Source organism: Hippopotamus amphibius, chromosome 7 (genome assembly GCF_030028045.1).
Source record: "Hippopotamus amphibius kiboko isolate mHipAmp2 chromosome 7, mHipAmp2.hap2, whole genome shotgun sequence".
NCBI classification, from domain to species: domain Eukaryota; kingdom Metazoa; phylum Chordata; class Mammalia; order Artiodactyla; family Hippopotamidae; genus Hippopotamus; species Hippopotamus amphibius.
Genome location: NC_080192.1, coordinates 46,555,635 through 46,568,292, shown reverse-complemented (window position 1 = coordinate 46,568,292; position 12,658 = coordinate 46,555,635). Strand labels below are relative to the sequence as shown.

Below are 12,658 nucleotides of genomic sequence, written 5' to 3'. Positions count from 1 at the left end.
GCATCCTGTCTAAAATGAAGTTACCATAAAATGTGAGGGTTTATTTCTAGATTCTCAATTTTTTTTTTTTTTGCCATATCTCTCTTTATGCCAGTATGTATTTATTGCAGTGTGAAGTTTTTAAGTCTGGAAGAATGAATCCTTCAACTTTGTTCTTTTTCAGAATTGTTTTTATTAAAGTCTGAGTCCCTTAAATTTCCTAGGGAATTTTTGGAATAGCTTGTCAGTTTCTTCAAAGAAGTTGGATTGTTTTGAGTCAGCAGATCAGTTTGGGGAGTATTGCCATCTATGTATTCTGATCTATATACTGTCTTTTCCATTTACTTGATCTTTAGTTTTTTCAACAATGATAAATAGTTTTCAGAAGATAAGTTTTTTAAATTAACTTATTTATTTAGTTATTTATTTTTTGGCTGCGTTGTGTCATAGTTGCAAAACACAGGATCTTTTTGTTGTGGCATGTGGGCTCTGTTATTTTCACTATATTCTTTTGTATTATTTTCTTAGTTGTTGCACCAGGGCCTACTATATTCTTCTTATTGTAATTTACTTCAGACGTACTAATTTAAGTCCAGTGAGATACAGAAATCTTATTCCTGTATTCCCTCTTCTCTTTTTTTGTGCTGTTATTGTACATATTGCAGCTGAATATTTTAGAAACCCAACAATATGTTGTTATTATTTCATATGACTTTATCTTAGTTAAAGAAACTGAGAAAAGAAGGGAGAGCAAGTATATTCCCAGAATAAGGCTTATTCATTCATCATTTGTTAATCTTTGGGTATTTTGTTGAAGTTGATTTGCTAATATTTTGTTGAGAATTTTTGCATCTATGTTTGTGAGGAATATTGGTTTTTAAGTTTTTTTTTTTTTTTCTTGTATTGTCTTTGGTTTTGGTATCAATGTAATGTTAACTTCATAAAAGTGACTTAGGAAATAATCCTTCACATTCTATTTCCTGGAAGACGTGTCACATTGGCGTTGTTTCTTTAGAAATGTTTGGAAGAATTCACTGGTGAAACCGTCTGGACCTAGAGGATTTTAACTGTGGGAATCCAATTTTTTCAATAAATTTAAGACTACTCATGTTGTCTTAGTTTTGTAGGTTAGAAGTCTGAAGTTACCGACGGAGCCATGCTTCTTCTCAAGGCTCTGGGGAAGAACCCTATTGCCTTTTCTACCTTCTGGTTGTTAGCAATCCTTGATGTTCCTTGGCTTACAGCTGCATCACTCCTATCTCTACCTTCACTTTCACTTGGTTACCTTTTCTCTGTGTCTCTGTGCCTCCATCTCCTTTATTCTTAAAAAGATACTAGTTATCAGATTTGGGCCCAGCAAATCGAGTATTACCTTCTCTTAATTTGACTGCATCTGCAAAGACTTTATTTCCAAATATTGTTACATTCAGAGATACTGGGGATTAGAACCGGAATATATTTTTATTGGTACATAATTCAACCCACTACATTTATTACAATTTATAATTTTGTCACCATGTAGTTCCCTTTCCTCACACTCATCTGTGCTGTAGTTGTCATATATCTACATGGTTCAAATACCCCTTCAGACAGTGAAATTATTATGCATATTTTGAAGAATTTAAGAAGAAAAGGGATTGGCAAATACAGCCTGCCATTTGCTTTTATAAATAAAATTTTACTGGAATACAGACACACCTGTTAGTTGTTGTATTGTCTATGGCTTCTTTTGTACAGAATTGATTAATTACAACAGAGACTTTTTGGCTTGCAAAGCCTAAAATATTTATCATCAGGCAGGCCCTTTACAGAAAAGTTTGCAGTCTCCTTGTCTATTATACATTCCCACATGTTTGCCATTTTTGTTGTTTTTCATTCAGGAAATTCTAAGCTTCATTATTTACCTTTGTCCAAAGAAACTTCCTGTTTTTAGAGCAGGTTGGCTTATGATGATTTATCTTAGCTTTCTTTCATTTGAAAATGTATTTATTTCACCTTCATTTTTGAAGGTTAATTTTGTGCCATCTAGAATTCTAAGTTGACAATTCTTTCCTTGGTAGCATTTAGCTAGAGTTGAGTAGTAGCAACTACCTTCTTTAGGTAGTTCACAGACTCTCCAGTTTGCCACAGTCCCTCCTTTCTGTTGTTTCCTTGATATTGATACCAGCTGTTGTTATTTAATGTTGTGCTTATGCTGTTGTATTTTTTTATCATAGATCAAGAGGGAAGTAAAAATTTCGCTTTACCCATGTCTCTCTATAGAGTGGGAAAATAGACCAAGAAGTATGTTTCAGGAAAACTGGGAGGGACAATATATTCTAATAACATTTGTAATATTCATGTATTTTGACTATTTCTATCCATTCAGTGCAAAGAGTGTCTCACTTATTTGTATTCTAACTAGTCTTTTTCAACATTTGAGTTGGCATGTCACATAGTAGAATTTATTTTCAAAATGCTCTTTAAACATTTTGACCCATCCTTTTCTTTCTCAAACGAGCTCTTCTTTCTGTATAATTTATTTCTTTCCCTAATAACTTTTTGGCATGTGTTTGCAGAGTTGTCTTTGCCCTGTCTTGCTTTCTTATAGCGAAGTCTGAGCCAGAAAACCTGGATTCTGTTTTCTCTGGCTCTGTCACTAATTAGCTGTGTGTGTGACCTTGAACAGGGCACTTTCTTCCACCAGACCACAACTTCTTTATCTCTAAAACAAGGAGTTTCAACTAAATATGCTCTGAGGCTTTTTCTTTTTCTTCCATTGCCATGCTCTCTGTTATCCTCTACAAACAACCTTATTCTGATGTAGGTGTTCCTGTCCTTTTTTGGGCCATGAACACCTTTGGCTCTCTGGTGACACATGTGGACCCTTTCTCAAAATAATATTTTAGTTGTGCAAAATTAAATATACATGCTTATGAGGACACCAGTTATATTAGAATATGGTTTTTAAAGTATCAAATAAATTCACTAATGTGCATATCAACAGTGTCCAGTGGTGTATACTAATTTTTAGGCTAGTAATGAACATAAATGAGAATTTGAGATTTGGAGCAACTGAAGTATTTTGGAAATATCTGTGGTTTCTAATGGTAACAAAATCACAGGTGTGAATAATACCACTATGGCTTGCAGCTTCCTTTTTTTTTTTTTTTAACACTTTTAAAAATTGGGGTATAGTTGATTTATAATATTATATTAGTTTCAGATGTACAACATAGTGATTCCAAGTTTTTATAGGTTATACTTCATTTAAAGTTACTCTAAAATATTGGTTATTTTCTCTGTGCTGTACAATATATCCTTGTAGCTTATTTATTTTATACTTAGTAGTTTGTACCTTTTAATTCCCTGTGCTTTTCTCGTTCCTCCACTCTCTGTATAGAATTACATGGTAACCACTAGTTTCTTCGCTCTGTTTCTGTTTTGTTATATTCATTCCTTAGTTTTATTTTTAGATTCCACAATAAGTGATAACCTACAACATTTGTCCTTCTCTGAAGTATTTCACTAAGCATAATACCCTCCAGGTTCATTCTTGTTGCCAGTGGCAAAATTTCATCCTTTTTAAGGCTGAATAATGTTCTGTTTTGTATATATACACCACTTCTTTATCCATTCATCTGTTGATGGACACTGATTGCTTCCTTATCTTGGCTATTGTAAGTAATGCTGCTGTAAACGTGGGGGTGCATGTATCTATTCAAATTAGTGTTTTCATTTTCTTCAGGTAAATACCCAGGAGTGGAATTGCTGCATCATTGGTAGTTCTATTTTTAGTTTTTTGAGGAACCTCCATACTGTTTTCCATGGTGGCTGTCCAATTTACATTCCCACCAGCAGAGTACAAGGTTTCCCTTTCCTCCACCTCCTTTATTTGTGGTCTTTTTGATGATTATCACTTACATTTTTAATTAAAGGTATATTAAATTTCAATTAGAGGTTAGTAGAATAAAGATGTAACTTTTTTCCATCCAAGTTCATACTCTCTGCATTCGATCAACAAACTCTGAATTTTATCTTATTTAAAAATTTTTTTTTTTTTTTTTTTTTTTTTTTTTTTTGGCCGCATCATGCAACTTGCAGGATCATAGTTCCCCCACCAGGGACTGAACCTGTGCCACAGCAGTGAAAATGCAGAGTCCTAACCACTGGACCGCCAGGGAATTTCCAACAAACTGAATATTTTTAGAACCCAGGTTAAAAACTCCAGCTTGTATCAGTCTGCCAAGACATTTAATTTAGTGTCTACTGTGTGTTAGGTAAACATAAATTGTGCTTAATACATATTAAATACATTTCTTAATAAATATTACTATTAAAGATGTGAATATCACTGCTATTTGTAACATTGTTATTCATTGCTTTATAACTCTATGAAGAATAATTTGGAAACATGGTTTCTGACCCCAGGATCTGTACAAATGGAGTTTTTATTCCAGAAATAAATTCTCTAGTTCTTTGTTTCTTATAGGCAATTCTGATTGAGTCCTCTTTATTTACTACTTGGGATATAGTAAAGCTCGTTAAATATTTTTGGTGGGAAGTTAGAAAAGAATATGATTATTAGTATCAAAGATATTTGGCTGTTTTAATACTGAATAATTGTTCCAGAATGTCTGGTAAATTTCTACTTGAAATAATTTGTCTAGCTAGTATTTCTTAAAAGGGAATACAGATATCCCTAATCAATGGCACACTGTTGTAGTTATCCTTAATATAATGTATGGTAAAATGGAACTTGGCTGTTATGCAGATTAAACAAATAATACATTTTGTCTGTATTGCCTGAAATTTTTGAATGGTGGGATTTTGTCATTGTTAATTAATTAGCAGTAAAACAACTAAAGGTTGTAAAGATTCTTTATAGTTTTTGTGTTCTCCTACTACAATGCTACTTGGCTGGAGTTGAGACAAAATAGACTCATACTCCTGCTGCTGTGACTCTAGGTTTACTCTAATTTTCTTTCCTGGAAACATACGTCCTAGGTTTTTTTGTAGGATTTTTTAGCTGCCACCCCATCCCACCCTCCACCTCCCATAGAAGAATATATATTTGTTATGTACAAAATCTGTCATACATCGAAATGTATTTGTGACGGATGTCCTTAAGAAGCCTCCACTTAACTGATGTGCTCTCATTAAACCATTGCTTTCAGTTCCTGTAGTCCAGAGTATGATGAGCTAGTGAACTACTCTAGTTTACTCATGTACCTTTCCCCCTGCTAGGTTAGGTATATGCCTAAGAATCAGCTGTTTGTATGCCAGTGTTAATACATTTTTTAAAGTATGACCTAAGCTAAGGAAATGTAAGTATAGGAAGAACTGTTGTTTTAAGCTGTTTGTATATGCTTTGGGAAAGTAAGGAGGGTGCCTTGGAAAGAGTTTACATAAAATGATTTAAAAATTACTCAAGGATTAGGTGTGGATAAGCCTAAAGGTTTAGGAAGCTTTTGGTTCAACTGACCAAAATTTATTTTCTCCTGTCTCCAGAAGAACGGCCATTTGTGTGTTGGTTAATGCGACAGCTGAGTGATTAAGGCCAAAGCAAAATTCTTTTCATCTTTCTGTTCTGCTATTACTAGAGTGTGAGATTGTCCTTAAGCTAGCTCTCTACAGGGTTGGTTGGTTGGTTGGTTGGTTGGTTGGTAGGTTGGTTTTGGCCGCACATGTGGCTTGTGGGATCTTAGTGCCCCAACCAGTGATTGAATCCGGGTCCTCACCACTGAGAGCGCAGAGTCCTAACTACTGGACCGTCAGGGAATTTCCCAAGCTAGCTCTCATTATGGTTGAAAGATGGCTATGGTAAGTAGTTCTAAATGTGATAGTCTGATATAACATCTAGGGGAACAAAGGAGGCGGTACCCCTCTCCTTTCCTGAAATCCTACAGTCCGGTATCTCCTCCCACCTCACTGGCCAGAGTTGGTTCAAATGCCCTTACATAAATGTTTTGCTGACAAGTGGGGGGTAGGAGGGGTGGAGGGTAGCATTATCATCTTGACTTAGACCAATCATTATTTCCCCTTAAGTCATGTGGGAAAGAACCACTGGACAACTGTGGCAGTCACAGAGAGAAGGACTGTTAGGGAGTCAACCAGGAGTGTCTGTTGTAGAGAGACAATTTAAAAAGTAGAAAACATTTGCAAAAAGTCAGAAAGATGTAGAAAGTGAACTTCATAAAGAATTTTGAAGCTTCCTTCTTAGAGAATTGTATAAAGATCAGGTATGTTGAATTTATTCATTTCTGTGACTGAAATAGACACAGAGACCTTGGTTCACAGTAGTAATCTGCCAGCCTTAAAACTAACAAAGCAATTTAGCTGTTTGCCTTGTGACACTGCCTTTTTTTCCCTCTGCTTAGGGTCTAAAGCTGTGTCTGAAAGGGTATTGTGGGTACTTTATTTCCTGATAGGGGTCTTTCTGAACTTTGAATCTCCAGCTGATGATTAATGTCTGTTACTAGTCACCCCATTGCTGATTTCCCTCTTGTAGAAGAATAGTGAGACTTCTGAGTAGAAGTATTATTTGACAGCTGGAATTTCCCGAAATGATTTCCTTTTTCTTGAAACCATAATTGATATGATAGATATATGTATGTGATATATCTGTGATATTTATATGGTATCTATGATATTTATATGATGTCTATCATACCAGTTACGGTTTCATGAAGAAAGATGTGTGTGTGTATGTGTGCACATATATACAGATATGCACACATGTACATATACATGCACGTGTGTGTGTGTATAAAGACTGAATTCAAGTCAAGTGAACATGAGCTCAAATTCTGGCCCTGTTACTTCCAGCTTACTTACTACCTCTTGACCTTGTATAATTTCCTTATTGTCAGGGTTTAAGTTTTCTCATCTGTAAAAAAGGGATAGTAATATCTACCTTACAGAATTATTTTGAGGATTGAAAGAAATAAAGTATTTAGTGCACAGTGCCTAACGCTTGGCAAATGATAGTTAATACTGAATTTCTAGGAAAAAAATGTTAAGATAGTAGACATTTTTAAAACCTAAGTATTGAATATATTAGGGGACGTATTTTTTATTAGAAATTTCTTGTAATAAAGAAGTTTTACTGTAATGTTTTCATGTACTTCTAATTATCTGCTTCTGCACTTACAGTGTTATGTATTTCAAAAAAAAGAAGTCTTGTGCTTAAAAACAGTTTAAAAATCAATGTTTAAGGCCCAACATTATTTCTCAAGGTAGAGTGAATAAGAGGCAAGGAAAGGGTGCATTGGCATCCATAGGAAATGTGCAATGCTCTTATACACTACCTTCAATTTATATGATGTTTCTTTTTGTTTGGTACTTAAACTGAGATGAACACATTTTTGAATTTCACTTTCTTATAAAGTCTTAACCCTGACTGTCTTAACCTTGGCTGTACATTGGAATCATCTGAAGCACTTTAAAAAGCAGCTGATGACCAGGGTCCGTCCCTAACAAATTAAAGTAGGGACAAGGGAGGGGACATCAGTATTTCTTAAAAAAACCCTCAATGGTTCTGATGTGCATCCTGTGGTTAAAAACAGTGTAAATCCTTTAGCGTATTTTTGTCCTCTATAAATATGCCTATTGTCTCTTCCTCTCTGTATTAGTGTCCTAGTCAGTCATGTACCGGTGCTTTGCAGAGCATCTATGGCTATTCCCTTGTCTTTCACGCAAGAAATAGTGTACCAGTAGTTGCCCCTTTGTGTTTTACAAAAAATAAACTTTGAGAAGTTGGGGGAATATCTGTGTAGTTGGTATTCACTATGTTTTCTTTAAATGGAGAGCTGTAATTATTCTTTTCTGCTTTTTACTTGAGCTTTATTTTAATACTCTTATGAAACTAGAAAAAAATAGTTTTGAGATTTTAAAAATATATTTTAATATATAACATTAGATTTATGTTAAGAACAACTTTTTAATGAGGTAATTTGCTGAGCTTAATCATTTGTTATGAATTTAGCAGTTAAGTCTAAATAGTTGATATGAACTAGTCAGTTTTTAATATCACCCTATCAGTAAAATGAAAGAACTTATTTAAATTATGAGAAATATAATATGTATATATCACCTGTAAAAATTGTTAGTATTAAAGTTGCAACTTTCAGATTTCTGGTTCCATGTGCTATATTCAGTTGCTGATGTAAAATAACAATATTTAATAAGCTTATAGCCATTTTACAAGGAAGAGTAAGGAAGGAGCTATTATATATTTTAAGGAATTTGACTTACAGATTGTAACTTACTTAAGTTCCTTTGTTGAATTAATGGAACCGGTATGTCCCTTCTAACAGATTGTGAGACTTTTTTTTTTTCCCCCTCAGTTTTTTGGCTGCGTCACGTGGGCTGTGGGATTTTAGTTCCCCCACCAGGGATTGAACCTGCGCCCCCCGCATTGGAAGTGCTGAGTCTTAACCACTGGAATGCCAGGGAGGTCCTGAGTCGATTACTTGGTCTTATTTTAGAGGAATTGCTTTGGCAGTAGCTACTTCAATTCTTGGAAACCTTTGTGGATTTTTAGCTAATTGTAATGAAAGGTTTGAAAATATTTCATTAATTTTAATACTTTCTTTAGCTCTAAATGTGCAGAAAATTAGTAAGTATTAATACTGATAGTTTGGTCATTTACACATTCAGATTGTTCACATCTGGTAGTCAGCTCTATTTAATTCAAACAACTGTTTAATTAAATGAGGTTTTCTGTATTTAAAATTTAGTTCACAAACTTATTTCATATTACTATCTTAATATTATTACTATTTGTAGGTGTTACTATCCTAATAAGTAACTGAAACATACAGATTGTATAAACTTGCATAAACATATATATAAATTTCAGGCAGCAGGAAGGCTAGGAGGATCCCCAGTTGTCTTAATTTTGAAACCCCAGTTTCATGAAAGCCTAAAACAAATGAGGAGCTTTTAATTTGAAAACCTGTGGTTCAGAAATTAGTGAACTTTTGTTATTTACGTTCAGTAGGGCTCTTGTATTTCATTTTATTTGGAACTTTTTAAACTTGGTAGTAGGAAATTTCTTTCTTGAGATGCTGGGCCTTTTAGACAGATAGATCTACTGATACTTTTACTTACAGTAAATTCCATGTGTCAGGTACCTAGAAGCCTCCTTGAAATACATGTAACAGAACTACACAGATATGTAAGAAGTAGTGCATCAGGAATGCTACCCGTACGGAAAATGGAAGACACACAAAATTAAGTTATAAAACATTAAATTATGACAGAGAGTAAACTGATTTCAAGAGAACAGTCTTGATTTGTTTTTATTTGTAAATATAGGCAACTTTTCATTTTACATGTTAATCATGGACCCATGAAATCTGTATTATTAAAACATTCAGAGAAACTATTTTTAGTTAATGTGGCATTTTTCCCGGACTAAGTTTGGTATGAAACAGAAATTTCTGTTTTATTTATTTTTATTTTGTTTGCCCACGTTTCTTGTGTATGTAACACAAGTCATCAACTCAGAATTTTGAAAACATTTATCTATGTGATCAAACCAAAAATTAGTTCAGAAAATAGTTCATAATATTTTTGTAACTACAGCCTACCTGCTAACCAGAAAACATTGCTTGACATAGTTCTGGAATTTGAGAAACCCTAAGATTTTAAAGATAACATCTAAGTGCATTTACTTCAGCTTTTATTGAGGTCCAGTGAAATTGGTCACATCTGGTAGTATGTTCTAATTAATAGCCAATCTGGATTATAATGTCCTCTATATCAGAAAATAAAACCTGTCCAACGGGTTCAACTCTTAACCTGGCCAAATTCACCTTGTAGCTTAAAGTTGGGTTTGGTAATGGCTACCAAATTAAAATCTTTTGTTTTGATACCATTCCCAACCTCCAAAATATTTGGGCATTGTTATATACTATTGAGTAATACAGTGGGAGAAAAAAAGAAAACATGGAAAAAAATCAGTTGTAATTGTCTACTTTCCAAAATGGATTACTTTGACACAGAACATTTAAAATATAAAATTTTAGAGCTGCACGCATTAAGAAAATTATCTAAATAAATCACTTTATTTTACAGATTACGAAACTGAAGCCAGAGAGGAGAAATTGATCAGGCTAATACTAACTAGAATTCAGATTTTCTGGTTTTTGTTCCATTGGTGTATATTTTTCTATGATGATGACATTCAAAATTTAATAGAATTTGGAGAATAAAGTTAATAATTATTTCTCCTCTCCAATAAAGTATTTCCTAGAAATACCACTCATTATTGTTTTCTTGTTTTCAGAAATCTTTTTTTTTTGAAAGAAAAATTGGGGTTCAGTTAGCAGTTATTTAGTTAATATTGAGTGAACTTTTATTAGCTTTTGACTTAGGGAAACACCTAGCATGAATAATCCTACTTATTTTTTCTTATATTATTTCAGATTTGGTTTCTATTTTCCCACTTACTGGCTTCTTGTCAGATTTTAAGCTGATAGCATGGCTAAACCTATTTTAAGGGTTTTCAACACAGAAAAGAAGGTGTAAAATGTTTATTCTTTATCACTTGTCTGGTATATTCAGTAACTTTATTCTAAAAGTATCTTGAATTTGAGAGAAGTTATTGCATACTCATGACACTAGTGGTATTTGTTACATGGATTACTTTGCATTCTTGAAGTTCAGTTCTGTTACCAGTCTTAAAAAGATTAGAGATAAACTTATTTAACTTAGTTATTTGCAAATATTCAATACAGTTTGGAGGCTTTAAAAAATTAGTTTTGTTTACATTGTTAAGAAGCTTTTAAATATTACTTCATCATGCTTGTCTTTTAAAGTATAATTTTGACATACCTGTTAATCACCTGGCATTTTATAAGCTTTTAATTTATTTTCAGGCAACATACAGCATACCAGTGAAATGATCCATTCTCTAATAATCTGAATGATTACCATATTTAAACTCTTTTGTAGTTGAGAACAAACTGATACCAATAGAGTTATCTCTGACTCTAATTCAGTACTACATAGTTCGTTCTAGCCTTTCCTCCTTGCTTACCTGTAACTTCCCTGAAGTAGGAAATCTGACTCCCACCAACCACCGTCTATTTTACTTATAGTTTATCTTCAGGAGACATGTATAGTTGTTGCAGCATTACTAATCCATAGCTTTGTAAAGAATCACTTTACCCACCAGAACACAGTGTTTATATAGAGTTCATTTTTTTTTTCCTGTTACAGTTACCAGTCAAAATACCATCTTCCAAAGTTATTTAGGTCAGCACCATTTTCCGTACCCCTAAGTGTGGCTGTGTCATACGCTTCCGTACCCCTAAGTGTGGCTATGTCATACGTTTGTAATACAGTTACTCTTTTACCAATTCTGTATTTCTAACCTCCTGGTTGATTTTTAAAATTTGCATACATTCAGCTTTACTCTTCATGTTGTGAAGTTATGTGGATTTCAGGACATGCTTATCATCTGTATCCACTCCAGTACCATATGGAATAATTCAATCTCTTTAAAAGTTCCCTCTGTGTCCCCTTTGTAGTCAGTCATTCTTCCACCCCTCTCCAATTCCCTGGCAACCTTTGATCTATTTTCTGCCTCTATAGTTGTGCCTTTCCAGAGTGTCATATGAATGGAAACAGTATATGGCCTTTTTGGTCTGGATTATTTCCCTTAGCAAGTGCATTTAAGGTTCATCCATGTTGCATGAATTAATAGTTTGTTTTTTTATTGTTGAATAGAATTCTATTGTGTAGATGTACTGTTTTATTTATCCATTCGCCTATAGAAGAACATCTTCCTTGGTATAAACATTCACGTTTAGATGTTGGTATGAGCATGAGTTTTCAGTACACTTTGGTAAATACCCAGAGACACAATTGCTGGGTTGTATGTTAAGTCTGTGTTTAACTTTGTAAAAAACTGCCAAACCCTTCCAAAGTGGCTGTATTTGCTTTCATTTTTGAAAGCTATTTTAGCTAGATTTAGAATTCTTGGTTGATTTTTTTCTTTCTATAGTTTAAAAATGTTGAGGGGAGTTCTCTGATGGCCTAGAGGTTAGGATTCTGGGCTCTCACTGCCATGGCCCAGGTTCAATCCTTCCTGGTAGGAGAACTGAGATCCGATCCGCCCACCCAACACACATACAAAAAGTTGATTTCGTCTTCTCTGATCTGCATGGTTTCTGACAACAAGTCTGCCATCATTTCTATCTCTGTTTCTCTGTGTATTCTTTTTTCTCCTTCTGGCTGCTTTATGATTTCTCTATCACTGTTTTTCAGCATTTTGACTCAAATGATGAAGTGTTTTTTTTTGTTCTCTTTAGAGGTTGTTGAAGCTATTGGATCTGTGAGTTCATAGTTCTCATCATTTAGGAAAACTTTAGCTTTTTTATTCTGTCTTTCCTGTTCTCCTCTTTCTGGGATACTAATGACATTAATCTTAGACTGCTTTATATTGCCCAGCAGTTCACTGTCGCACGTTATCTCACAGGTCATTGTCCTGTGGTTCCTTTTTTTTTTCCCTAGCCTCTTACAGTTTTTAATTTTGAAGTTTTTTCTGTTGTATGTCTTCAAGTTCATTAAGCTTTTCTTTTGGAGTTAATCTGCTATTAGTCATATCCAATGCATATTTAATTATAGATAACTGAATTTTTATCTCTAGATCAGTTTGAGACTTTAACTTTCAAATAATTATAAATTC

At 33.9% G+C, this 12,658-nt stretch overlaps 1 protein-coding gene across 8 annotated transcripts in view; it reads left to right on the top strand.

The window, feature by feature from the left end:
- CNOT2 (CCR4-NOT transcription complex subunit 2) overlaps positions 1-12,658 on the top strand; it is a 112,623-nt gene that overhangs the window by 20,166 nt on the left and 79,799 nt on the right. The window contains exon 1 of one of the 8 annotated variants that reach the window (XM_057743463.1): positions 8,502-8,519. The exons of the other annotated variants lie outside the window; for them this stretch is intronic. The gene's annotated coding sequence lies outside the window, so the exon portion shown is untranslated. Of the gene's footprint in view, positions 1-8,501; positions 8,520-12,658 lie in introns of those variants that run through there. 8 annotated transcript variants of the gene reach the window in all.